General features: G+C 44.1%; 20 pseudogenes; all 20 read left to right on the top strand.

Annotated features, from left to right (window-relative positions):
- The first annotated feature begins 14,861 nt into the window (after positions 1-14,861).
- Positions 14,862-14,980, top strand: LOC148253859 (5S ribosomal RNA; annotated as a pseudogene).
- Positions 14,981-15,184: 204 nt separating this feature from the next.
- LOC148253860 (5S ribosomal RNA) lies at positions 15,185-15,303 on the top strand (annotated as a pseudogene).
- Positions 15,304-15,863: 560 nt separating this feature from the next.
- On the top strand, positions 15,864-15,982 carry LOC148253861 (5S ribosomal RNA; annotated as a pseudogene).
- A 207-nt stretch (positions 15,983-16,189) lies between these two features.
- On the top strand, positions 16,190-16,308 carry LOC148253862 (5S ribosomal RNA; annotated as a pseudogene).
- A 549-nt stretch (positions 16,309-16,857) lies between these two features.
- LOC148253863 (5S ribosomal RNA) lies at positions 16,858-16,975 on the top strand (annotated as a pseudogene).
- Positions 16,976-17,181: 206 nt separating this feature from the next.
- On the top strand, positions 17,182-17,300 carry LOC148253864 (5S ribosomal RNA; annotated as a pseudogene).
- A 203-nt stretch (positions 17,301-17,503) lies between these two features.
- Positions 17,504-17,622, top strand: LOC148253865 (5S ribosomal RNA; annotated as a pseudogene).
- A 555-nt stretch (positions 17,623-18,177) lies between these two features.
- Positions 18,178-18,296, top strand: LOC148253866 (5S ribosomal RNA; annotated as a pseudogene).
- A 556-nt stretch (positions 18,297-18,852) lies between these two features.
- On the top strand, positions 18,853-18,971 carry LOC148253867 (5S ribosomal RNA; annotated as a pseudogene).
- Positions 18,972-19,531: 560 nt separating this feature from the next.
- Positions 19,532-19,650, top strand: LOC148253868 (5S ribosomal RNA; annotated as a pseudogene).
- A 205-nt stretch (positions 19,651-19,855) lies between these two features.
- On the top strand, positions 19,856-19,974 carry LOC148253869 (5S ribosomal RNA; annotated as a pseudogene).
- Positions 19,975-20,495: 521 nt separating this feature from the next.
- Positions 20,496-20,614, top strand: LOC148253870 (5S ribosomal RNA; annotated as a pseudogene).
- Positions 20,615-21,174: 560 nt separating this feature from the next.
- LOC148253871 (5S ribosomal RNA) lies at positions 21,175-21,293 on the top strand (annotated as a pseudogene).
- A 205-nt stretch (positions 21,294-21,498) lies between these two features.
- LOC148253872 (5S ribosomal RNA) lies at positions 21,499-21,617 on the top strand (annotated as a pseudogene).
- Positions 21,618-21,823: 206 nt separating this feature from the next.
- Positions 21,824-21,942, top strand: LOC148253873 (5S ribosomal RNA; annotated as a pseudogene).
- A 205-nt stretch (positions 21,943-22,147) lies between these two features.
- LOC148253874 (5S ribosomal RNA) lies at positions 22,148-22,266 on the top strand (annotated as a pseudogene).
- Positions 22,267-22,789: 523 nt separating this feature from the next.
- LOC148253875 (5S ribosomal RNA) lies at positions 22,790-22,908 on the top strand (annotated as a pseudogene).
- Positions 22,909-23,469: 561 nt separating this feature from the next.
- On the top strand, positions 23,470-23,588 carry LOC148253876 (5S ribosomal RNA; annotated as a pseudogene).
- Positions 23,589-23,794: 206 nt separating this feature from the next.
- Positions 23,795-23,913, top strand: LOC148253877 (5S ribosomal RNA; annotated as a pseudogene).
- Positions 23,914-24,036: 123 nt separating this feature from the next.
- LOC148253878 (5S ribosomal RNA) lies at positions 24,037-24,155 on the top strand (annotated as a pseudogene).
- The last annotated feature ends 545 nt before the right edge of the window (positions 24,156-24,700 follow it).

Below are 24,700 nucleotides of genomic sequence, written 5' to 3' on the forward strand. Positions count from 1 at the left end.
AATAAGACGATTCTCTGATCTCCGAATCGTCTTCCTACCTTAAAAAGACTAAAAAGTCGCTTACGCCCTAAATTGCACCTCACCTCGTACGTTGGTCTCGTTCCAAGTCAAAGACTTGCTTTCTGACTTTCTCTTTATGCTCGAAAACTCAATTAGATCGATCCTTATCCGCGTGTGTGCTACTTTCTTTCCCCGGGCCGGGAATTTGGAGGGGCAAAAGGAAGCGAGAAAGAGGCACTTGAACAGTCGCTTCTGTTCGGCTCCACATGGAAGTAGTGCTACCTGAAAGGAGAGCGATGCTGGCGGCAAGGCTTTCTGGCGGGGTTCGGCATGGTCCTCGAGTACAAGCCTGGGAGGACCAATAAAATCAATGAATCAGATTTCCACTTACCCAGTGGGGATAAAGACTATAAAGTCGACATTCCTCAAGACTTGTCCGGAAAGGAGAATCAATCTCTCTTTCTGATGCGATATCCGATATATGATGTGATTTACTATCCCACAGGTTTGTTTTCGCTTTATTTACTAATTAAGGTGAGTTTCCTGCTTTCATTCGAGAAAAGCAAAGCCAATCGGGAAAGATGGGAACTACAGAGGCAATTCTGACTTGTTCATTGGCAACTAATCTAGCTCCTGAAATATATGACATTTTTTATCCTTTCTTTTACTAGTCTTCTTGGCTGGAATCATGAATGGGTTGTCTCCTCTCTGATGATTTTTTCTATAGGTAGAACTACTGTGAGCGGTCTAAACTTCGACCCTTATTTCTTCCAATTATGTTCTCGAACCCAAGCCCTGAAAAAACATCTTCAGTCTTGTGGAGGAGAATTTGACACTTATCTCACTAAATCGGTGAGAAAGTGCGTAGCGATGGGTCGCGGTCTAAAAATGGAAATTTCTCGCCTTTCAAGATAGAGGAGAAGGTATTTGATTTTAGGGCCGCTATGTTCGCATCCCCCGACTCATAATTGAAGTGGTCTCGTGTGATCTCATGCGCGACCATTATTAAGTCGGGTCTGGGCTGCCTGCGGTTACAGAATTGCTCGCAGAAGCCCCCTTGACTCTCTTTCTATAAAAAAAGCTTTCTGCATCATCAACGGTGCTGGCACAGGTTTTTATTCCTTCTGTCTAGCTCCCCGAAAACAACGTTCGACTTGCATGTGTTAAGCATATAGCTAGCGTTCCTTCTGAGCCAGAATCAAACTCTTCTTTTGAGTATGATTAGGCCCCGCAGTGGTAGAACTCGGTGAACCAGGCGTACTACTGAACATTGATTCTCTCTCCTGAACTATGTAGTTTTTTTGATATTCTTTCTAGCAACTCAATCAAAATCAAAGAAAACTACAAGCAACTACATCAACAACCCAAGGGCAAGGGCCTAAAGTCTCAAAAGGGCAAGGACTCCAAGAAGAAGCCAAGCCTGAGGCCAAGAAAAGCGAGCTCAAGATCAGGAGCCAAAGCGGACCGAGAAAAAAGAAGGAAGGCTTCATCTGCTCTAAGCCCCTAAAGAAGTTAAGGGCGACAGCCCTCAAAAAAATGAAATGGAAAGAGTTCATTTCTTCCTCAAATTGGATTAATGGATCGTCCAACTGGAAATGATAACAGAATGCATAGGTCATTAGAAAGAGTTCCAATAAGCGGATAAATAGAGTATACCACCTGACTTCTTTCCTCTATGAGGGAGAAAGCAAATTGAAGAATCCGCAGATATGAGAAAAAATCAAATGGCAAGGAAAATGACTCGTGATAAAGACAAGATGGACTTTGGCCAGACGTGCTCGGAATCTTTTTTATTTTTTGATTCGGCCTTCACCTCGTAAACTCGGTAGCTCCTCGCTTTTGTTCAATTATAAATAAATAACCACTTTGATGAAGATTTGTAGCATCATTCAAGTAAATACAGATTAAGATCGTAGAAACATGAGCTTGTTATGCCACTAAAGCTTCATGCCATTGAAGACTGGTCCTGAAAGCGATTAGTAAGCGGACTAGGATATGCAAGATTCTACTTTGATCCGCCCTTCCCTTCTTATGAGATTTCTATACTATCTTCTTCTATAGCAGGGGGATAGGCCGACAAGACTAGCATTGCTTATTTCTCCATTGACCCATACTCTATTATCTTATTCCTCAACGGAGGATTCCCCCCCGTAAAGCTACTGAGATTTGCTTTTATGATAAGAAAGTTCTCATCAATTTCATTCCATAATCTATTTTTGGAATTTCTCTAAGAGAGCCTTAAGGTGAGTGATCCTATGCAGAGTTATATTAGCAAAGCAAGTTCTTTACTTGCCTAGATCCTTCTATCCTTTCTGCTACTCCTCGCTGAATTTCACTCAAAAAAAGAAGATATACTGTAACAAAAGCAAAGCATAAATGAGTGAATCTAACCTCTTTGCATTTAGGATTCAAAGGTCAAGTTCCCTCCATATCTGCCTTGTTTAGAAGTGAAGAAAGAAAGCAATTCCATAGCTATTAAAAGTATGGATACATAGGATCACCTTGCCTCAAAGCCTTTTTGCCAGGAAAATCACCCAGAAAACCCTCTATCTCCAAGAGAAAGCCTTGTTGTAGTGATACAAGACTTCACCAAGTTTACAAACTTCCCAGGAAAGCCCAAAGCAAGCGGAATATTCAAAAGGAAGCACTAGTTCACTGAGTCAAAAGCCTGAATAAGATCCATTTTTAAAGTGCATCTAGAGGTTAGCCCAGACCTATGAGAGTGCTTAAAAGAAATTTCTTGAGCTAAGAGGAGATTATCCACAATCTTCCTCCCCTCAATGAAAGCACATTGGTTAGGACTGATGATCTGAGGAATTAAAAACTTCATTCTATTAGCTAAGATCTTGGAAATGCATTTGTAGAGAGTTTGACAAGAGGAAAGAGCCCTATAGTCACTCATTCTTTCAAGGTTCACTTTGGGACTAAGCAAACAAATAGTAGTGGCATTTACCTCATGAAGGAGCTTGCGATTCATGAAAAAGTCAGAAATAGGTCTAGTTACCTCACCACCAAGATTACTACAGTCTGGCTTTCAAAAGTCAGCTATATAACCATCAAGCCCAGGAGCCTTGTTCCCATTGAGGGAAAAGATGGTTTGCCTGATCTCATCCTGAGTAACTTCCTCTAGCAGCATACCTCTGCAATATGAAAAAATCTCTATCTATAATAGGCTTTTGAAATAAGAAATTTATCCCCCCGAAAGATCTTCATCAGACTTCCCTAGAAGGTTCTGTTCTGATAGAAAGCCACAGCCTCATTCTGAATTTGAACTCCTCATTCTGCGATCAGAGCTATGCTATAAAGAGTTCCTAATAGTCTTTTTTTATCTTTTGGAGCTTACTATTTTAGTAGGCGCCAGTCTTTTGATCTTCAAAATCTATCCAAGAAATTCTTGACTTTTGCTTGAAAAAAGCTTCTTCAGCTGTACTGAGTTCTCTATACTTCACAGCTAGCCTTTTCTCTTCTGCAGCAAGAGAGTCATTTCTAGGATAATTTCAAAGTAGGCATTGAATATACTCTAGCTCGGCTTTAGATGCTCTAGCCCTCTAAGAAAGATCTCCATTCCTACGGCGATTTTCTCAACGAAGGCGTCTAGGGCCGGATTGATTAACCTAAGCCTGAAGGGGGCCTTGCCATAGTTGGGAGTCTCCTTCTAGTTAGATTGACGAAGGCTAAGCTAGGTTTGGTAATATAAAAAAGAAAGAAAAGAGATCGGGCTTGACTTTCTTTTGGTAAGGAGGAGCCTTTCTGATCGTACTTCTTTCAAGGGAGTCTCTTTCTATCTTCTTCGGGCTCTCCTCAATGGTATCTGTGACCTAATACTGGATTAAGGGATATATAGCTCTGGTACTTGTGAGACTGGACTTTAAAACTGTGCCGGGGAAGATGAAAACTGATGGATGTGTTTACGGGCACTAAGCTATGGTTATTCTTTGAAATTGGAAGAGGTTCCTGCTTTGATTCAAAAAAGAAAGTGAAAGGGCCCGAAGGGGCTTACCGGAGACCCCATTGATTGGACTCGATCAATCAATTCCTTAAACGAGTTCAAAAATGCTTTAAACGAAATTATGCTAAAGCGGATGATCAAGTTTTTCTTCCTTATTCCAGGTAAGCTTTCATAGTAGAGGATGCATGCAAGAAGAAAAACTCTCCTTCTTTTTCGAGTGAAAAGCTCATTTTAATCATTCAAAGCATCTCCGAGGAGGTCGGGTCAGACTATGGATATAAGCCAAAGAGAGGAGTTTGGGGCACCAGCTTTTCTCAGAACCCGGGGGAGAGACTAAAAGCTGTCTCTTGATCCCCCTCGGGGAGACCCTTCTTAATTGATTGCCAAATCTTAATCGAATTGCCATGCTCTAATCAAGGAGCGACCAATGAAAATAGAGTGAAATGTTCTGTTCTAGGGCGAAGCACTCTGATCCTGGGCTTTTGAACATCAAGCTTGTGCACAGGCCTCTCTCTTCCTTCTTGCTTCACACCTGCTATTAACCCCAATTCACATAAGAAAGCAGCCAAGCAATGGCCTTGTTATTTATAAGGGGTGCGGCTATGCCGTGTTCTCGGTGTATGCGTGAAGTGAATCTTCTATACCGTCCATAGTTGGCGGGCAATTCATCGTTGATGCATTTGGGACCGTTATCGCTGGAGATTGAACTTAGTGCTAGGCTTCCGCTGTCGGTCCAACCCGGGTGATGAAACTGAACGTACTTTGGTTAGTCATTCTGCTTGTATCGACTTCTGTTTGTCCCTCTGTTCCTGATCCTTTTAAGCATAGAATGAAGCGAGTGGGGATTTTCGGGTTTTAGGCAATTGAACTTCTAAAGAATTGGGAAATGACAGGGGATTCCTTCCTAAAGAAATGCTTTCCAAAGGGAAATGTTAAATACTCTTACCGCTCTCTGATGGACGCCAGATGAAGCCAAAATCCTTTGAATGAATGCCTTAGTAAGGTAAGCTCCTTCATGCCTTTGCTCCCGCAAGCGGGAAAAAGAGTACTCCTATCTTGCAAAATAAAGGGAGAGAGAGGAGGAAGGCAGAGATAGCTAAGCCATTAGTGGAGAGAGATAGGGCATGCCAAATACTGATTACCGGATTGCCTGATTGCTAGTATGGAGATATTCCCTTCGTACCTTTATGACTTTCTTACCTGCTTAACCGCTTCGCCCCTTTACTGCTTGACTCTTACACTAAACAGAGTCTTTATCACCTTAAGGAGCAATAGACGGAATTAATGATAGCTGTACCAATTAGAGGAAGGAGCAAAGGAAGAAGGAAGCGTATCGAAGTCACTTCCGGGGGCTAGATAGGAGCGGCATAAGACTTCCTTACTTTCTTGCTATCTTCTGTCTATCAAGGAATGCTATACTATCAAACTATAGACGAGATAAAGGAAGCAAGGGACAAAGCCAAGGTTCGTAACGGGATAAGACTTTTAATGCTTTCTTCATTGCGCAAGAATGAATATATTAGTAAGGAACTGTAATAAACTGTCTTACTAGCACCCGTAATAGGCCTATTTAGAGGAATGGGTAGCGTCTTTACCTTCTTTCATGATGTAGTTGCTTATCCTTTAGGGAAGCATTTCACTCCTAGGTTAAAGAGATGTGGAACTCTTTAACAGCAGGAACGACTTAGTGTCTTACGTGATAAGGCCTCTCTTTAAGCATCAAAACAAGAGTAGCCTTTTTAGTGCTAGCTAAACATAAAGTAATGGCTTTTGTGCAACGTCGAAAGGGTCCTGATGTAGTGGGATCGTTCGGATTGTTACAACCTCTAGCAGATGGTTCGAAATTGATTCTAAAAGAACATATTTCACCAAGTAGTGCGAATTTCTTCCTTTTTAGAATGGCTCCAGTGGCTACATTTATGTTAAGTCTGGTCGCTCGGGCCGTTGTACCTTTTGATTATGGTATAGTATTGTCATATCTGAACATAGGGCTACTTTATTTGTTTGCCATATCTTCGCTAGGTGTTTATGGAATTATTATTGCAGGTCGGTCTAGTAATTAGGGGGCGGCCGTTCGGTCGCCTATGATAAACGGACCAATAGGTCAAAAATGGGTTTGTGCTGCAGGTGTTGAACGATCTACTCTACACAGGTGTGGGCTTACAGGGCTAGGGCTCATAAAGCCTTTCTTTCATTCATCAATAGGGCTCTGGTCGGTCACTTTTCCGGGCTGGGATCGATAAGTAGAAGTCATAAAAATGAGATCTTTCTCTTCGCACCTCAGAAGGCTAGCTTGTCAAGCTAGCCTATATATATATCTTTATATATTTTAAATATATAAAGATATAAAAAAAAAAAGATTCATTGTCTTTTAACCGGCTGTTCTTCTTTGTCAACGCTACTAAGGACCTATAGGTTCGCCTACTTGACTTATGAAAGATAATGAGAATATGGGTTATTCAAAAAGGAAAAGGCGCTACTATACAACACATTAGTATAAGTAAGCGGCTGAGTTAGCCTAGCCTACCCTACTATACAATACATTAGTAGGGTATAGTAGGCGAGCGAGTTAGCGAAGACGCTTAGGCTAATAGATAAGAGAGCGTCGATGCGTAGCCTTCATTCTACTACGCAACGCAAAGGTTACGAAGTCACTTAGCTCGACGTTAGGAGGGAACGCCATACCTACATAGAAGAACCGCTGTTCGCTGACTTTCTAAGGTCTAATCTTTCGCTCCCCTACTGAAAAGGGGCAAAGCCGCTTTGCACCACTGATAAACTACTTAATCTTCCATTCAAAAGGCCCCACTTAATTGACTGACAATGACAAAGGCTTGCGAAACTAAGTAGGGCCTGAGGCCCCCTGCAAATCCGTAAATCTGAGGAGCATGCTGCAACAAAAGGATGGTCTCCTATGCATTTCATTCTTTCCGGAAAGGAAAAAAAAGAAGTACCCCCCATCATGGTGAACCTCTCCTTGTGATCGGGATGAGGTAAATGCCTCCCAGCCGGGGGGAGGATCGAATCGGAGTTTCTTTAGGTAGCCACCGACCTACAGTTATCCTTAAACTTTTGTGCTTGGTGGAGAAGAAGCGAACAAAGGTACGCTCGCTTGCTGTCTTGTTCTCTGCCGGGAACTGGGATCGCTGGCCAGCTAGGTCAGATTAGAGCAAGATTTTTGAGAACTGATTACCCATCTTCAAGGACAAGGGGCAGAACGACCTTTTGATCTACTTACTGCAGCCCAGGAAGAAAAATGTCGTCTAGGCGTTCCCTCTTGCTCCGATCTCCCCTACGCCTAGGACGTTGTCTGGGCCAAGAGCCATAGTGAGTTTCTGTTTCCATTTGGTTGTTTTTTCTCGTTGTTGATACCGGCAAGACCCAGCCAGATGATGTCTGCTGGTTGGTAGTGAGAGGACTCTTAGTATCTGCATACCGAAAAGGGGGCGCTGATTAAAAAACAAGAATTTGCTTTTCTTTCTTGCTCTCCCTTAGCAGCGGGAAAGGAGTCTATCTATCTGCCTAGCTTTGGTAGATTTCCCCCAACGCAATCCACATAAATTCCACGAATCCCTTGGTGGATAAGTCCGATGACTCAGCAGCAGTGCGGAATTGAGTTTCTCGTCTGGTGGATCTGATCTATAGTTAGGGGGCAATACATACCAAAAGGTTCGAAGAAGGAACGCGCATAAGAGTATATAACCAAGCCACCCACTTGAGAAAGAACCTATTCACATTAGTGAAGCGGCTGGATGCATAAGGGAAGTGCGCCTTTGTGAGACCTTAGTCGGGATGCATAGGGGAGTCAACCTACGAGCACGGAAGGGCGTGGTAGCGCTGCCCCACTTTAAGTAAAGGTCAAGTCTCTCCTTCAGCTAGAATGTAAGGAAATTGAAAGAAGCGCGAAAAGGGTCAAACGCGGTTGCTAGCATCGAAGAGAGCCGTTATCGACGAGAAAGTGGGAGTTCGGACTTCTTGAACTTTACTCCTCTCCTTTCAGTCGAGTGGCTATCGCTCCTCCCGCGGGAGAGGAAAGCGAGGGCAGGCAAAATAACCATTCCGGTGGTTGATAGTGGAGCAAAGGCTAGATAAAACATGGATAGGCATGCCTTCTCATTTAAAAGGATGTAGAAAGAGGAAGGGCTCACGGGATCAATCCCACATCTCATAGAGAGGAGGAATGCCAGGGATGATAAAGGATAACTAACTCTACAGCTCACAGGAATGGGGAAAGTCATGGAACATTACTCCAGTTTTCTCATAGCTTTATTTAAGAGAGAATAGGGAGTAAGGTTGAAATGGCTATACGGCTTCAAAATGCTTTTTAAAACGTATGTTGATTGAATTGTTAGATGCTGAGTGAGGGCTTAAAAAGACCCTATTCACATAGCGTTCCTGTACACATCTTTTTCCTCGGGGCGGGCAGATTTTAAGAAAGCACTTTTCCTTTACTGCAGGACGGGGGAAAACCATTCAAGTGCAGAGATAGAGATGGCTCTGCTACGATAGAGGATGAAGGAGAATCCGTAGGCAACTGGTCGTTATTAGAAGATGAGAAAGATGCAGGCTGCTCTTTCTTATTAGAAGAGCAAGGTGCAAGTGTTGGCTGCTCAATAGAGGGCTGCGAGCCTGATTCTTTATGGTATGGACTCTGACTCCCCCTGATGCACAGGAGGCGAAGGAAAAACCACTGGTGAAGCAGATCCAGAAGATGTTGATCCAATAGGCGCCTACTAAAAGAAAAAGGGGGGAGTGGAAGAACTCGTGCTCATGGAAGGTCAGATGCCTGGCCGGCGAGAACGAGAAGAAGGATCAAAACATCTAAAGCCTTTCTGAGCCGAGGCATGCCCCTTTAAAAAACATCTGTTTGCACGAGGTGCAAGCTTCTGACGTAGCTGAGCAGGTATATAAGCATAGTAGAAAATCAGTCTAAGACTTTCATAATCTGGTGGCAATCTAAACAGGCACTGATATGAAGTAATGTCGCTAAGCACAGAGGAAGTCGGAGTAAAGATGGGGCCTGTGATGTAGGGATTGTGTTTAGATGTCCGAATGACCTTTTGTTTGAGAGAGATTAAGCATATAACCAAGGTTCAAAGAAAGGGTGGGAAAGAACAATAGCGCTCAAAGGGAGAGAATTCTTTCTATTCCATTTCATTGCCCTCTTATCTTATTACATTAGATTGTCAGTAGGTCAGTCAACTCATACAGAAAGAAGCGCCTTTGCGGAGAGACGCCCAGTAAGAAGGGCCTTTCCAGAATATGAATCGTCGGTTAGGTTTTATCCGAAAGATTGGAAGAACCTTTTACCCTATCCTTTGGGGTAGGTTAGCCCTACATATTATTAAGCATTCTTTCTTTGCCCAAGGGAAGGGTCCCGCTCTCATGCTCCCAAGGCATGTTGATGAACCATTCCATCTGTATATTTATCTTTCTGCTTTGGGTGAGTCCTTCTGAGCCTTCCTTTCTTTTGAGGAATAGTCAAGATGGGCTGGAAGAGAAAGAAGGATCACAACGACCGGTGTCATTTCTTTTTCTTTCTGGTTAGGTTTCATCAGCCTGGTTAGAGGTTTGCGTAAGGGCTGCTTGCGCTTATAATCTTTCGACTCCCCGGCCTTGTCCCATGCATCAGGGGAAAGGGCTCACCGATCTCCTTTAGGGATGGTCGAAATTGCTTCTTTGCCCGGTTCGTACTGACTTTCGGAGCGAGCAAAAGCGTACTTTGGGGCAAAACCCTGGATCTGCAGTGCGTTATTTGATTGGTGGGGCATCTTGGATCGGGGGCTTTAGTCTTTTTTTTCTGAGAGATCGTGTTCTTGCTACTTCCCGCCATAAGAACAGGGCGAAGTCACCGGTTCACCTCCAGAGGGCCGATTTTCTGACTCTATCTATACTCTTTGGACGGAAAGTTCCTTCCGCAGCTTGGCCCCACCTTACCTAGAGGAATTCCTTTGATCTTCGAGCCGATTCTCACATTTAGGTTGGTCTTTCGTCTTTCGAATTTAAGTGTCGATTGGTTTGTGTGAGCCTTCGGTAGTTGCATCTGTATAATTTCTGGGCGTGACCCGGTGTACCTACTTCAAAGCCTCCGCTATTTCCTTTACTAAGTTCCTTACCTTTGTCTTTGTATTACAATTCCAGTTCACTCAGCTCGTGTGTCATAAGGACAAAATGTTTTGCACCAAGCTGCCTCCGGACCATGGGGAGGAGTCAGTTAGCCCACTACGCCATCAGAGACTAGATTAGAGCCTGGACCTCCACTTGCGGAAAGATCACTGCGTAATGGAGACTCACTTTTGATTAACTAGCTTGGCTCGCATCCGACATGGGACACCCTTCAAGTCCAGATGAACTCTTTTTGGAGCATAGCCAACCAACTGTGAATCAGCTGCTATTCTATTAGGTTCTCGAAAGCGAGTGAAGTGCTTTGCTGCTTACTTTACCGGACAGGAAGACTAGCGAAGGAATCATGGGCTTTCTTGGCTCAAGAGAAGATTCTCTCCCTGCTCGAATTCATTCCTATCTTCCAGATCGTCTGAAGCATGAACAGAATCACCTTTGACATCTAGCTAGCGACTTCCTTTATTTTTGAAAAGGGGGTCCTTTTCTTTCTCTGATAGGGCTCGCTTCTTTAGTACTGCTAACTATTATAGGAGGATGATGTCTCCTCGGGACTACCAGTTGTTTCAGTTGTTGAATCTCGTACAAGTGCCAGTTGTGGTTGTATTGGCTACAAGCGGAACCTAGGCGTTTTAGGTCTGTGTTGACCATGCACTCTCGCATCATGTAATGTCGTATGTATGATAGAGGTGGTGTGGTGATTGACCTCAATGCTAATGGTTATCCCCAAGGTTTAACGAATGAATGAAGCTATGATCGTACCCGGATAGAGATGATGGTCTTCCTCTGATGTCTCCAAGCCAGCCATAATAGAATATATAGGCGAAGCAGCCAATAGCAGTCTGTTCTCGCCTATCGATAGATAGCAGGTTGTTTCCAAGCTCAAACCATTTGAAACTGAATTACTACTTTTTTCTTGTTATTGAGAGAGTGGTATTCTCCGCCCCTGTCAAATAAAGTAGAGGGAGAGAACTAGAAGAGAGAAGGAAAAAGAGCAAAGGATTGACAAGTCTAATGGGAGAAGAATGGTTGATATCGACACATCTGAGATCGCCAAATGTTCGGGAGTTCCTCTATTCCATCCTTTTCCTTCTTCTTGTTGCTAGATATCTCGTTCGTACACATCTTATCTTAGTTTCCCAAGCCTATAGTGAGTTATAGACAGAGTTCGAAAAGGTCAAATCTTTGATGATTCCATCATACATGATTGAGTTGCGAAAACTTCTGGATAGGTATCCTACATCTGAACTGAATTCTTTCTGGTTAAAGAATCTCTTTCTAGTTGCTCTGGAACAATTAGGAGATTCTCTAGAAGAAATACGAGGCTCTGGCGGCAACATGCTATGGGGTAGTGATCCCGTTTATGGGGTCAAATCAATATGTTCTAAGAAGAAAGATTTGAATATCAATTTCATCGATATCATCGATCTCATAAATATCATACCAAATCCCATCAATCGAATCACTTTTTCGAGAAATACGAGACATCTAAGTCATACAAGTAAAGAGATCTATTCATTGATAAGAAAAAGAAAAAACGTGAGCGGTGATTGGATTGAAGATAAAATAGAATCCTGGGTCGCGAACAGTGATTCGATTGATGATAAAGAAAGAGAATTCTTGGTTCAGTTCTCCACCTTAACGGCAGAAAAAAGGATTGATCAAATTCTATTGAGTCTGACTCATAGAGATCATTTATCAAAGAATGACTCTGGTTATCAAATGATTGAACAACCGGGAACAATTTACTTACGATACTTAGTTGACATTCATAAAAAGTATCTAATGAATTATGAGTTCAATACATCCTGTTTAGTAGAAAGACGGATATTCCTTGCTCATTATCAGACAATCACTTATTCATAAACTTCGTGTGGGGCTAATAGTTTTCATTTCCCATCTCATGGAAAAGCCTTTTCGCTCCGCTTAGCCCTATCCCCCTCTAGGGCTATTTTAGTGATAGATTCTATAGGAACCAGACGATCCTATTTGGTCAAATACCTAGCGACAAACTCCTATGTTCCTTTCATTACAGTATTTTTGAACAAGTTCCTGGATAACAAGCCTAAAGGTTTTTTTATTGATGATATCAATATTGATGCTAGTGACGATATTGATGCTAGTGACGATATTGATGCTAGTAACGATATTGATAATAGTGACGATATCGATCGTGAACTTGATACGGAGCTGGAGCTTCTAACTATGATGAATGCGCTAACTATGGATATGATGTCGGAAATAGACCGATTTTATATCACCCTTCAATTCGAATTAGCAAAAGCAATGTCTCCTTGCATAATATGGATTCCAAACATTCATGGTCTGGATGTGAATGAGTCGAATTACTTATCCCTCGGTCTATTAGTGAACTCTCTCTCCAGGGATTGTGAAAGATGTTCCACTAGAAAGATTCTTGTTATTGCTTCGACTCATATTCCCAAAAAAGTGGATCCCGCTCTAATAGCCCCAAATAAATTAAATACATGCATTAAGATACGAAGGCTTCTTATTCCACAACAACGAAAGCACTTTTTCACTCTTTCATATACTAGGGGATTTCACTTGGAAAAGAAAATATTCCATACTAATGGATTCGAGTCCATAACCATGGGTTCCAATGCACGAGATCTTGTAGCACTTACCAATGAGGCCCTATCGATTAGTATTACACAGAAGAAAGAAATTATAGACACTAATACAATTAGATCTGCTCTTCATAGACAAACTTGGGATTTGCGATCCCAGGTAAGATCGGTTCAGGATCATGGGATCCTTTTCTATCAGATAGGAAGGGCTGTTGCACAAAATGTACTTCTAAGTAATTGCCCCATAGATCCTATATCTATCTATATGAAGAAGAAATAATGTAACGAAGGGGATTCTTATTTGTACAAATGGTACTTTGAACTTGGAACGAGCATGACGTTCATCTCGCTTTTCGTTCATTTTCGCCACGCCAACATAGCCGCCATAATAAGAAGCAGGCGAAGCAGCTAGAAGCGAGCGCTTCTAGCCCTTTCATTCTGATTTACGAATGAATTGGGAAAGCCAACAGAAAGATTCGATTCTGACTTCGTGGAGCCAGTGCTGCTGTTGCCTTAAAGTATATATTATAGCAATCGGGCTTAAAGTATAAATGAAAGGAGTAGAACAAAGTGTCGCTTCGGGAAACATGGGTATTGAAAATCTTAAAAACCCGTAGGTTCCCAATTTTAAAGGAATTCCTGCCAAGATGACGGATCCTACCGTAGGTGCCTCTACATGAGCTTCGGGTAACCAAATATGAACTGGTACCATAGGCACTTTGACGGCGAAAGAGGCAAAAGAAGCAATTCATAGAAAGATTTGGCGCCACTCACTAAATTATGTGGTTAATGAAATTTGTAAATCAGTGGTTCCTGTTTGGAGAAGAATCAACAGAATAGCTAATAGCATAAAAATAGATCCAAGTAAAGTATAAAGGAAAAACTGATATGCTGCCTTGATCTTTCTTTGTCTCGAACCCCATACCCCTATAATAATGGTAGAGTAAGGGGTGGCCCCAAAGCGGAATTGACCGGTGGTGGTTGGTCAAAGCTCCAGTAGGTAGCCACTCCCTTCTCAGGGAACCGTACGTGAGACTTCCGCATCATACGGCTCCGTCCCGAGCTTCCGTCATCGGCCCTTGTCATTAGACCACTATCTATTCATGTATTTTCAGCCTGGACTCTCGAATCTTTTGCTTTTCGGGCGGTGGCGAACAATGCAGCTTGCGTTGCGGGAGATGCCCACCCGTAGGGCCCAGCCTCCTTCTCGCTCGAAAGAACCGCTCACTAGCTAGGCGGACTAGTGGGGTGCCCCATCTGGAGACATACTGAAAACCATACCTTTCGAACCGAACGCAAGGCCTGTCTTCCAAATCAAAAGAAAAATGGGCTCGTTGGGAAGAAAAGAAAGATGGAGTGCGGCCTGTAGAGCACATGTAATGCACAATCGGGTTGCTCACGCAGCGGATCTCTCTATCTATAGATAGAGAGAGAGAGAGAGATGTGAAAGTAATAGCCTTATGTTATGGCCGCCCCCCGACTTACGGCCTTTACACTACTACTACTGTGATGTGAGCAGTTCAAATTGGTTTGATCTTTCCCAATTCTCCTGGCCGGAACTTGTACGCAGCACTTAGACGGAGGTGCATGCATAAAGGTTTGGAACTCTTTTCTTATCTGAGAATCTTAAGGGCAGGACCCTACCCTATTCTCGAACCCTCTGCCGAGCTTAACCCTGCCCGCATTTCCTTTTGAAGGGGGCCAAAGAAATGTCTCCACCTGCTGTCAACAGTCTTTTTTCGGATTTATACTAAACGGGTCGATCCTCCCCTCCCCTTTGTTTTAGCTACTTATCCTAAGGTCTCCTCGCCAAGAGCTTCCTAGCGACGACAGAGGAAGTAACCTTAAAGCAGTGGCGGGGCGGCTTTCTTCTTTCACAATAAGACCTGGACGATTATCCCTACCCTCGGTAGCTTACGAGTTTACATCCATCCCTGGTCGGGTACAGTTTCCTTTCGATTTCTCCCTTGTAGCCGTTACCCGAATTCGCGCAAGTGTGTCCACACCCCCCAAACTGACTTGACGAGGAATCCATTCTCGCGAACAAACACAACCCCTACACACACCTAGGAGCACCCCTTCCTGCATATCCATACAAGACCCGAGTAGGTGGGTCGAGGTACTACAAGGTACCCACTACTCGAAGTACCCTCCCAAAAGGAAAAAGATGTGTCTGTCAGGTTCGGTTCTGCGTCTTTACTCACATTTACGATCATACCAGCACAAATGCACCGGATCCCATCAGAACTCCGTAGCTAAGTGTGCTTTAGCGAAAGTAGTAAAATGATGGGTTACCTCCTGGGAAGTTCTCGTGTTGCACCTATTTTTTTTCAGATGGGTCGTTCGACGTTACGGCGACTGGAACTATGGTCCGCTGGTTTATACGCAAATGTGAATCTACACGCAGGGGCATTTTAATTGATTTTAGAACGAGAATGAGAGGTGAAGCGTGAACGCACCAGGAAACAAATGACGGGAGGGGGAAGAAAGGACAAGGAGTGTATGTATTTCAAGCGCGAAATTAAAAAGGTGCGATCATACCAGCACTATTGCACCAGATCCCATCAGAACTCCGCAGTTAAGTGTGCTTGGGCTAGAGTAGTACTCGGATGGGTGACCTCCTAGAGAGTCCTCGTTTTGCACCAATTTTTTTTTCGGATGGGTCGTTCGACGTTACGCGCTAATAGAATTATGATTTGCTGGTTCATTTGCAAATGTGAGTCACGGTGCCGGGTAATTTTACTTGATATTAGAACGAGAATGAGAGATGCAGAGTGCACGCACAAGGAAACAAATGACGAGAGGGGGGATGGAAGGAGAAAGCGTGTATGTATTTGTAGCGCAGAATGAAACATGAGCGATCATACCAGCACTAACGCAACGGATTCTATCAGAACTCCGCAAGTTAAGAGTGCTTGGGCGAGAGTAGTACTAGGATGGGTGACCTCTTGCGAAGTCCTTATATTTCACCCATTTTCTTGGGAAGTCCTCGTGTCGCACCAATTTTTTTTCAGACGGGTCGCTCGACGTTACGCACCACTTGAACTATGGTCCGTTAGTTTATACACAAATTTGAGTCAAAAAGCAGGGGCATTTTAATCAATATTAGAACGAGAAGGAGAGGTGCAGTGTGAACGCACAAGGAAACAAATGATGGGAGGGGGGAGGGAAGGAGGAGTGTATGTATTTTCAGCACCGAATGAAACAGGTGAGATCATACCAGCACAAATGCACCGGATCCCATCAGAACTCCACAGTTAAGTGTGCTTTGGCGAAAGTTGTACAAGGGTGGGTTACCTCCTGTGAAGTTCTCGTGTTGCACCCATTTTTTTTTTCAGATGGGTCGTTCGATGTTACACGCGACTGGAAGTATAGTCCGCTGGTTTATACGCAAATGTGAGTCAAGACACAGGGGCATTTTAATTGATATTAAAACGAGAAGGAGAGGTGAAGTGTGAACGCACGAGGAAACAAATGACGGGAGGGGGAAGAAAGGAGAAGGAGTGTATCTATTTGCAGCGCGAAATGAAACATGTGTGATCATACCAGCACTAATGCATCGGATTCCGTCAGAACTCCACAGTTAAGTGTGCTTGGGCGAGAGTAGTACTCGGATGGGTGACCTCCTCGGAAGTCCTCGTGTTGCACCCATTTTTTTTCGGATGGGTCGTTCGACGTTACGCACGAATGGAATTATGAACCGCTGGTTCATTCGCAAAGGTGAGTCACGGTGCGGGGGCATTTTACTTGATATTAGAACGAGAAGGAGAGATGCAGAGTGCACGCACAAGGAAACAAAGGACAGGAGGTGGGATGAAAGGAGAAAGAGTGTATGTATTTGCAGCGCAGAAAGAAACATGAGCGATCATATCAGCACTAATGCAACGGATTATATCAGAACTCCACAATTAAGAGTGCTTGGGCGAGAGTAGTATTAGGATGGGTGACCTCTTACGAAGTCCTTATATTTCACACATTTTCTTGGGAAGTCCTCGTGTTGTACCCATTTTTTTGCAAATGATTCTTTCGACGTTATGCGAGACTTGAATTATGGTCTGCAGGTTTACTCACAAAAGTGGGTCACGGCACCGTGACATTTTATTTTATATTTGAACGAGAACGGGAGGTGTGGTAAGAAACAAATGACGGGAGGGGGAAGAAAGGAGAAAGTGTGTATGTATTTGCAGTGCGAAACTAAACAGGTGTGATCATACCATCGCTAATGCACCGGATCCCATCAAAACTCGCAGTTAAGTGTGCTTGGGCGAGAGTAGTACTCGGATGGGTGACCTCCTTGAAAGTCCTCGTGTCGCACCAATTTTTTTTCAGACGGGTCGTTTGACGTCACCCGCGACTTGAACTATTTTCTGCTGGTTTATACGCAAATGTGAGTCAAGAAGCAGGGGCCTTTTAATCAATATTAGAACGAGAAGGAGAGGTGCAGTGTGTTCGCACAAGGAAACAAATGATGGGAGGGGGGAGGGAAGGAGAATGAGTGTATGTATTTTCAGCACAAAATAAAACATGTGCGATCATACCAGCACAAATGCACCGGATCCCATCAGAACTCCGCAGTTAAGTGTGCTTTGGCGAAAGTATAACAAGGGTGGGTTACCTCCTGTGAAGTTCTCGTGTTGCACCCATTTTTTTTTCAGATGGGTCGTTCGACGTTACGCGCGACTGGAATTATGGTTCACTGGTTTATACGCAAATGTATGTCAAGACGCAGGGGCATTTTAATTGATATTAGAACGAGAAGGAGAGGTGAAGTGTGAACGCACCAGGAAACAAATGACGGGAGGGGGAAGAAAGGAGGAGTGTATGTATTTGCAGCGCGAAATGAAACAGGTGCGATCATAATAGCACTAATGCACCGGATCACATAAGAACTTCGCAGTCAAGTGTGCTTGGGCAAGAGTAGTACTCGGATGGGTGACCTCTTGGGAATTCCTCGTGTTGCACCCATTTTTTTCGGATGGGTTGTTCAACGTTACGCGCGAATGGAATTCTGAACCGCTGGTTCATTCTCAAAGGTGAGTCACAGTGCTGGGGCATTTTACTTGATATTAGAACGAGAAAGAGAGATCCAGAGTGCACGCACAAGGAAACAAATGACGGGAGGGGGGATGGAAGGAGAAAGAGTGTATGTATTTGCAGCGCAGAATGAAACATGAGCGATCATACCAGTACTAATGCAACGGATTCTATCAGAACTCCGCAAGTTAAGGGTGCTTGGGCTAGAGTAGTACTAGGATGGGTCACCTCCTTCGAAGTCCTTATATTTCACCCATTTTCTTGGGAAGTCCTCGTATTGCACCCATTTTTCTGCAGAAGATTCTTTCGATGTTACGCGCGAGTTTAATTATGGTCCACAGGTTTATTTGCAAATGTGAGTCACAGTGCCGTGGTATTTTACTTGATATTTGAACGAGAACGAGAGGTGCAGTGCGCACGCACAAGGAAACAAATGATGGGTGGGGGAAGATAGGAGAAGGAGTGTATTGCAGTGCGAAATTAAACAGGTTCGATCATACCAGCACTAATGCACTAGATCCCATCAGAACTCCGCAATTAAGTGTGCTTGGGCGAGAGTAGTACACGGATGGGTGACCTCCTAGGAAGTCCTCGTGTTGCACTCATTTTTTTCGAATGGGTCATTCCACGTTACCCGTGAATGGAATTATGAACCGCTGGTTCATTCGTAAAGGTGAGTCACGGTGCCGGAGCTTTTTACTTGATATTAGAACGAGAAGGAGAGATCCAGAGTGCACGCACAAGGAAACAAATGACGAGAGGGGGGATGGAAGGAGATAGAGTGTATGTATTTGCAGCGCAGAATGAAACATGAGCGATCATACCAGTACTAATGCAACGGATTCTATCAAAACTCCGCAAGTTAAGGGTGTTTGGGCTAGAGTAGTACTAGGATGGGTCACCTCCTTCGAAGTCCTTATATTTCACCCATTTTCTTGGGAAGTCGTCGTGTTGCACCCATTTTTTTTGCAGAAGATTCTTTCGATGTTACGCGCGAGTTTAATTATGGTCCACAGGTTTATTTGCAAATGTGAGTCACGGCGCCGTGGCATTTTACTTGATATTTGATCGAGAACGGGAGGTGCAGTGCGCACGCACAAGGAAACAAATGATGGGAGGGGGAAGATAGGAGAAGGAGTGTATTGCAGCGCGAAATTAAACAGGTTCGATCATACCAGCACTAATGCACCGAATTCCATCAGAACTCTGCAATTAAGTTTGCTTGGGCGAGAGTAGTACTCGGATGGGTGACCTCTTGGGAAGTCCTCGTGTTGCACCCATTTTTTTCGGATGGGTCGTTCTACTTTATGCGCGAATGGAATTATGAACCGCTTGTTCATTTGCTAAGGTGAGTCACGGTGCCGGAGCATTTTACTTGATATTAGAATGAGAAGGAGAGATGCAGAGTGCACGCACAAGGAAACAAATGATGGGAGGGTGGATGGAAGAAGAAAGAGTGTATATATTTACAGCGCAGAATGAAACATGAGCGATCATACCAGAACTTGTGCAACGGATTCTATCAGAACTTCGCAATTTAAGGGTGCTTGGGTGAGAGTAGTACTAGGTTGGGTGACCTCCTGCGAAGAACTTATATTTCACCCATTTTCTTGGGAAGTTCTCGTGTTGCACCCATTTTTTTGCAGATGATTCTTTTGACGTTACGCGCGACTTAAATTATGGTCCGCAGGTATATTCGTAAATGTGAGTCACGGCGCCGTGACATTTTACTTGGTATTTTAACGAGAACGGGGGGTGCAGTGCGCACGCACAAGGAAACAAATGACGAGAGGGGGAAGAAAGGAGAAGGAGAGTATGTATTTGCAGCGCGAAATTTAGTAGGTGCGATCATACCAGCACTAATGCACCGTATCCCATCAGAACTCCGCAGTTAAGTGACCTTGGGCGAGACTAGTACTCAGATGGGTGACCTCCTGGGAAGTCCTCGTGTCGCACCAATTTTTTTTCAGATATGTCATTCGACGTTATGCGCGACTGAAACTATGGTCCGCTGGTTTATACGCAAATATGAGTCAAGACGCAGGGAAATTTTAATTGATATTAGAACGAGAAGGAGAGGTGAAGTGTGAATGCACCAGGAAACAAATGACGGGAGGGGGAAGAAAGGAGAAGGAGTGTATGTATTTGCAGCGCGAAATGAAACATGTGCGATCATACTAGCACTAATGCACTGGATCCCATCAGAACTTCGCAGTTAAGTGTGCTTGGGCGAGAGAAGTACTCGAATGGGTGACCTCTTGGGAAGTCCTCGTGTTGCTCCCATTTTTTTTCGGATGGGTCGTTCGACGTTATGCGGGAATGGAATTATGAACAGCTGGTTCATTCGCAAAAGTGAGTCAGAGATGCAGAGTGCACGCACAAGGAAACAAATGACGGGAGGGGGGATGGAAGGAGAATGAGTGTATGTATTTTCAGCACCAAATGAAACAGGTGCGATAATACCAGCACAAATGCACCGGATTCTATCATAACTCCGCAAGTTAAGGGTGTTTGGGCGAGAGTAGTACTAGGATGGGTGACCTCCTGCGAAGTCCTTATATTTCACCCATTTTCTTGGGACGTTCTCGTGTTGCACCCATTTTTTTGTAGATGATTCTTTCGACGATACGCGCGACTTGAATTATGGTCCGCAGGTTTATTCGCAAATGTGAGTCACGGTGCTGTGGCATTTTACTTGATATTTGAACGAGAACGGGAGGTGCTGTGCGCACGCAAGAGGAAACAAATGATGGGAGGGGGAGGAAAGGAGAAGGAGTGTATGTATTTCCAGCGCGAAATTAAAAAGGTGCGATCATACCAGCACTATTGCACCGGATCCCATCATAACTCCGCAGTAAAGTGTGCTTGGGCGAGAGTAGTACTCAGATGGGTGACCTCCTAGGGAGACCTCGTGTTGCACCAATTTTTTTTCGGATGGGTCATTCGACGTTATGCGCGAATGGAATTATGAAACGCTAGTTCATTCGCAAGGGTGAGTCACGGTTCCGGGTAATTTTACTTGATATTAGAACGAGAAAGAGAGATGTAAAGTGCACGCGCAAGGAAACAAATGACTGGAGGTGGGATGGAAGGAGAAAGCGTGTATGTATTTGCAGCGCAGAATAAAATATGAGCGATCATGCCAGCACTAATGCAACGGATTCTATCAGAACTCCGCAGGTAAGGGCGCTTGGGCGAGAGTAGTACTAGGATGGGTTACTTCCTGCGAAGTCCTTGTATTTCACTCATTTTCTTTGGAAGTCCTCGTGTTGCACCTATTTTTTTGCAGATGATTCTACCGACGTTAGGCACGACTTGAATTATGGTCCGCAGGTTTATTCGCAAATGTGAGTCACGGCACCGTGGCATTTTACTTGATATTAGAACGAGAACGGGAGGTGCAGTGCGCACGCACAAGGAAACAAATGACCGGACGGGGAAGAAATGAGAAGAAGTGCATGTATTTGCAGCGCAAAATTAAATAGGTGCGATCATACCAGCACTAATACACCGGATCCCATCAGAACTACGCAGTTAAGTGTGCTTGGGCGAGAGTACTACTCGGATTGGTGACCTCCTGGGAAGTCCTCATGTTGCACCCATTTTTAAGCAGATGATTCTTTCGACGTTACGCGTGACTTGATTTATAGTCCGCAGGTTTATTCGCAAATGTGAGTCACAGCGCCGTGGCATTTTACTTGATATTAGAACGAGAACGGGAGATGCAGTGCGCACGCACAAGGAAACAATTGACGGAAGGGGGAAAAAAGGAGAAGGAGTGTATGTATTTTCAGCACGAAATGAAACAGGTGCGATCATACTAGCACTAATGCACCGGATCCCATCAGATCTCCGCAGTTAAAAGTCCTTGGGTGAGAGTTGTACTCGGATGGGTGACCTTCTGGGAAGTCCTCGTGTCGCACCAATTATTTTTCGGACGGGTCGTTCGACGTTACGCGCGACTTGTACTATGGTCCGCTTGCTTATACATAAATGTGAGTCATGAAGCAAGGACATTTTAATCGATATTAGAACGAGAAGGAGAGGTGTAGTGTGAACGCACAAGGAAACAAATGATGGGAGGGATGAGGGAAGGAGAATGAGTGTATGTATTTTCAGCACCAAATGAAACTGGTGCGATCACATCAGCACAAATGCACCGGATCCCATCAGAACTCTGCAGTAAAGAGTGCTTTGGCGAAAGTAGTACAAGGATGGGTTAGCTCTTGGGAAGTTCTCGTGTTGCACCCTTTTTTTTTCAGATGGGCCGTTCGACGTTACGTCCGACAGGAACTATGGTCCGCTGCTTTATACGCAAATGTGAGTCAAGACGCAGGGACATTTTAATTGATATTAGAACGAGAAGGAGAGGTGAAGTGTGATTGCACCAGGAAACAAATGACGGGAGGATAAAGAAAGGAGAAGGAGTGTATGTATTTGCAGCGCAAAATGAAACAGGTGCGATCATACCAGCACTAATGCACCGTATCCCATCAGAGCTCCGCAGTTAAGTGTGCTTGGGTGAGAGTAGTTCTCGCATGGTTGACCTCCTGGGAAATCCTCGTGCTGCACCCATTTTCTTTCAGATGGGTCGTTCGACGTTACGCGCTAATGGAATTCGCTAGTTCATTCGCAAAGGTGAGTCAAGGTGTCGGGGCATTTTACTTGATATTAGAACAAGAAGGAGAGATGTAGAGTGCACGCACAAGGAAACAAATGACGGGAGGGGGACTGTAGGAGAAAGATTGTATGTATTTGCAGTGCAAAATGAAACAGAGCGATCATACCAGCCTTAATGCAACGGATTTGATCAGAACTCCACAAGTTAAGTGTGCTTGGACGAGAGTAGTACAAGGATGGGTTAGCTCCTGGGAAGTTCTCGTGTTGCACCTTTTTTTTTTCAGATGGGCCGTTTGACATTACGCGCGACTGAAACTATGGTCTGCTGGTTTATACGCAAATGTGAGTCAAGACGCAGGGGCATTTTAATTGATATTAGAACGAGAAGGAGACGTGAAGTGTGATTGCACCAGGAAACAAATGACGGGAGGGGGAAGAAAGGAGAAGGAGTGTATGTATTTCAAGTGCGAAATTAAAAAGGTGCGATCATACCAACACTATTGCACCAGATCCCATCAGAACTCCACAGTTAAGTGTGCTTGGGCTAGAGTAGTACTCGGATGGGTGACCTCCTAGAGAGTCCTCGTTTTGCACCAATTTTTTTTTCGGATGGGTCGTTCGACGTTACGCACTAATAGAATTATGATTTGCTGGTTCATTTACAAATGTGAGTCACGGTGCCGGGTAATTTTACTTGATATTAGAACGAGAATGAGAGATGCAGAGTGCACGCACAAGAAAACAAATGACGGGAGGGGGGATGGAAGGAGAAAGCGTGTATGTATTTGTAGCGCAGAATGAAACATGAGCGATCATACCAGCACTAATGCAACGGATTCTATCAGAACTCCGCAGGTAAGGGTGCTTGGGCGAGAGTAGTACTAGGATGGGTTACCTCCTGCGAAGTCCTTGAATTTCACCAATTTTCTTGGGAAGTCCTCGTGTTGCACCCATTTATTTGCAGATGATTCGTTCGACGTTACGCACGACTTGAATTATGGTCTAAAGGTTTATTCGCAAATGTGAGTCACGGCGCCGTGGCATTTTACTTGATATTAGAACGAGAACGAGAGGTGCAGTGCGCACGCACAAGGAAAAAAATGACGGGAGGGGGAAAAAAGGAGAAGGAGTGTATATATTTGCAGCGCGAAATTAAACAGTTGCGATCATACCAGCACTAATGCACCGGATCCCATCAGAACTCCGCAGTTAAGTGTGCTTTGGCGAAAGTAGTACAAGGATGGGTTACCTCCTGGGAAGTTCTTGTGTTGCACAATTTTTTTTTTCAGATGGGTCATTCGACTTTACGCGCGACTGGAACTATGGTCCGCTGGTTTATACGCAAATGTGAGTCAAGACGCAGAGAAATTTTAATTGATATTAGAACGAGAACGCGAGGTAAAGTTGGAACGCACCAGGAAACAAATGACGGGAGGGGGAAGAAAGGACAAAGAGTGTATTTATTTCCAGCGCACAATTAAACAGTTACGATCATACTAGCATTAATGCACCAGATCCCATAAGAACTCCGTAGTTAAGTTTTCTTGGGCGAGAGTAGTACTCAGATGGGTGACCACTTGGGAAGTCCTCGTCTCGCACAAATTTTTTTTCAGACGGGTCGTTCGACGTTACGCGCGACTGGAATTATGGTTTATACGCAAATGTGAGTCACAGGAGGGGGAAGAAAGGAGAAGGAGTGTATGTATTTACAGCGCGAAATGAAATAGGTGAGATCATACTAGCACTTATGCACCGGATCCTATTAGAACTCCGTAGTTAAGTGTGCTTGGGCAAGAGTAGTACTCGCATGGGTGACCTCCTGGGAAGTCCTCATGTTGCACCCATTTTTTTTCGGATGGGTCGTTCGACGTTATGCGGGAATGGAATTATGAACCGCTGGATCATTCGCAAAGGTAACTCACAGTGCCGGGGCATTTTACTTTATATTAGAACGAGAAGAAGAGATGCAGAGTTCACGCAGAAGAAAACAAATGATGGGAGAGGGGATGGAAGGAGAAATAGTGTATGTATTTCCAGCGCAGAATGAAACATGAGCGATCATACCAGAACAAATGCAACAGATTCAATCAGAACTCCGCAAGTTAAGGGTGTTTGGGGGAGAGTAGTACTAGGATGGGTGACCTCCTGCGAAGTCCTTATATTTCACCCATTTTATTGGGAAGTCCTCGTGTTGCACCCATTTTTTTGCAAATGATCTTTCGACGTTACGCGCAACTTGAATTATGGTCTGCAGTTTTATTTGCAAATGTGAGTCACGACGCCGTGGTATTTTACTTGATATTTGAACAAGAACGAGAGGTGCAGTGCGCACACACAAGGAAATAAATGACGGGAGGGGAAAGAAAGGAGAAGGAGTGAATGTATTTGC

Source organism: Carica papaya, chromosome 5 (assembly GCF_054855325.1).
Source record: "Carica papaya isolate Zhongbai chromosome 5, ASM5485532v1, whole genome shotgun sequence".
NCBI lineage: Eukaryota > Viridiplantae > Streptophyta > Magnoliopsida > Brassicales > Caricaceae > Carica > Carica papaya.